Raw genomic sequence first — 3,151 nt, 5'->3', positions numbered from 1 at the left:
ATGGACTGGTTGGATCTTCTTGCAGTCCAAGGGACTCTCAAGAGTCTTCTCCAACACCACAGTTCAAAGGCATCAATTCTTTGGCACTCAGCTTTCTTCACGGTCCAACTCTCACATCCATACATGACTACTGGAAAAACCATAGCCTTGACTAGACGGACCTTTGTTGGCAAAGTAATGTCTCTGCTTTTAAATATGCTATCTAGGTTGGTCATAACTTTCCTTCCAAGGAGTAAGCGTCTTTTAATTTCATGGCTGCAGTCACCATCTGCAGTGATTTTGGAGCCTCCCAAAATAAAGTCTGACACTGTTTCCACTGTTTCCTCATCTATTTGCCATGAAGTGATGGGACCAGATGCCATGATCTTTGTTTTCTGAATGCTGAGCTTTAAGCCAACTTTTTCACTCTCCTTTTTCACTTTCATCAAGAGGCTTTTTAGTTCCTCTTCACTTTCTGCCATAAGGGTGGTGTTATCTGCATATCTGAGGTTATTGATATTTCTCCCGGCAATCTTGATTTCAGCTTGTACTTGTTCCAGCCCAGCGTTTCTCATGATGTACTCTGCATATAAGTTAAATAAGCAGGGTGAAAATATACAGTCTTGACAGAAAGACTTTCTGTAAAGGACCACTGGATAGAAAAACATGCCCCAGAGGCATCAGGGGAGGACATTTATAATTAAGAAGCTTGATCAGGGGAGGGGAAGGGAAGTAACATTGATTTGCCACTTGGTGCAAATTGCATCATTCTTTAATTCCTCTCAAGAGCCCTGTAAGGCACAAGATATTATTGTTGCTATTATCATTTTCAAGATGTGGGACTGAAGCTTACAGTGACTGAGCAACCCACTCAGGGATGATCAGCTGATAAGCGGCAGAGCTGAGACTCAGTCCTAAACCACTCTTTTCCTGTGTCTGTTCCAGATCATCCATGGCCATTTTCCTTTTACATTGGCTCCAATGGGGTCTAGGATCCCAACCAGCCTTGAGATCCAGTTGCAAGCTATTGGCCCCAGGAAAAAAATATCCCTATACACTTTGGTGTGCTTCCATGGTGGGCTCAGATGGTAAAGAATCTGCCTGCAATGCAGGAGACTCAGCTTCAATCCCTGGGTCAAAAAGATCCCCTGGAGTACAAATGGTAACCCACTCCAGTATTCTTGCCTGGGAAATCCCATGGACAGAGCAGTCTGGCAGGCTACAGTCAATGGGGCAAAGAGTTGGACATGACTGAGTGACTAACACTTTCATATGCAATTTCAGGAGTATCATATTATTTTGCATGAAATGTCAGTTCAGTTCAGTCACTCAGTCATGTCCAATTCTGTGATCCCATGGACTGCAGTAAGCCAGGCTTCCCTGTCCATCACCAACTCCCAGAGCTTACTCAAACTCATGTCCGTTGAGTCAGTGATGCCATCTGACCATCTCATCATCTGTCATCCCCTTCTCCTCCACCTTCAATGTCAAGGGTTTCACAAATTCCTCCAGGTCCTATTCACCAGAGATATATTCCTTCAGGGAGAGTTTCTTTAGAGACCTCAAATTATGTCAGGAAGTACCTGTCTACTGACACTGAGACCCATCACATTCATTCTGGGTGGTCCTCAAGATACCAAGCCAGCCCTGCAATTGTGCTGGATGGAGAAAAGGAGGATAAGAGAGGGTAAACCTTTTCTGGAAACTTGCTTTATGATTATTTTGAGTTTATTATACGGGTTGTGTGCTAGACAGTGGGCTTCAAGTCTTAGATGCATTATGTCACTGAATAGCATCACAACTCCAGGAGGGAGACTGATTATTACAGCAGGGTATGAAGAAGGATATTATGGTCCATCAAAGAGGCAAAATGACTCAAGTCACACCCCTAACAGAGAAAGGACTCAAACCAAGGAAGTTACTCTCTAGGGTGTGTGCCCTTAGTCACTTACACTTCCAGAAAGCTTTCCCCAGACCTGTAGGTGGGGACAGGTGGAGTTCTCTGTATCTCTGTATCATAAAAACACCTGCAACCTCTGTGGTGAATATTTACAATTTAAAGTGCTGATAGTTTTGCTGTAGACATTGTCATTATTAAAAATGTGAAAGTAAATATTTATAAACAGCTTGGTAGGGAAACTAGATGTCTGGGGAGGAATTTTGAACTCAAATTGCTGCTCAGAGGTTTTCTTTTAAAAATGAAAATATGCAGAGTGACTCTAAATAGAAACCTCCCTCCTCTTCAGATTCTTGTCTCTGATCACCCAGCTAAGGCTCCCCTAAAATTCAACACTGGTTCCTCAGGAAAATGACAGCTTTGAAAAAGTTCAGCTGCAGTGAAATGCCACTGCTTACCCCATACAATAGCAAAGTGATCAAGACAAGTAATACCAAGGATTGGAAAAGATGTGGAGCAACTGGAACTCTCAAACACTGCTATAGGGAGGGGTAAATAGATTAACAGCTCCTTCACAAAACTGATGAGTATTTCCTAACAATGTTAAATTCATTTGCCTGCACTATGACCTAGAAGTTTCACTTCTGGGAATCTACCTGAGACAAATGATAACATATAGATAGCCATACAAGTAAATGTACGAGAAGATTCATTGCAGCTATATTCAGAAGAACCACAAATCGGACACAACCCAAATGTCTATCAACAGATGACTGCTTAAACAAATTGTGGCAGAGCCACACAATGGCATGCTGCTCTAGAAACAGAACAAACTGCTGTTACTACTGATAATATACTACTACATGGATGGACACCAAAAACATTGTTCTGAGCAAGCAAAGCCAGACAAAACAGACTATCATTTCATTTATGTGACACTGGAGAAAATGCAAACTAATCTATAGTGGCAGAAAGTAAATCTGTCCTTTCCTCTGATGGATGAGAGGTGGAAGCAAAAGGGGATTTGTTGAAGTGGTGGGTGTTTCTGCACCTTGTTCTGTATTCTGAGGGGTGGTGGGAACCACTGAAGTGTGCACTTGTCAAAGCCCACTGATCCATTTTCTTAAACATCTGTACATTTTACTGCATGTAAATCATATCCTAATAAAATAAGAATCCTGGAAGGAAAACAGAAAGGCTGGATGATGAATGTCCATCCTTGGTGGGCTCAGCTGATGACGCAGCTTCCTAAGACACAGGACTTCCCAGAAGTTT

The sequence above is a fragment of the Bison bison genome, unplaced genomic scaffold (assembly GCF_000754665.1).
Source record: "Bison bison bison isolate TAMUID 2011002044 unplaced genomic scaffold, Bison_UMD1.0 scf7180017864030, whole genome shotgun sequence".
NCBI classification, from domain to species: Eukaryota; Metazoa; Chordata; class Mammalia; order Artiodactyla; family Bovidae; genus Bison; species Bison bison.
The sequence above is the reverse complement of the archived record's forward strand: the minus strand, read 5'-3'. Positions refer to the sequence as shown.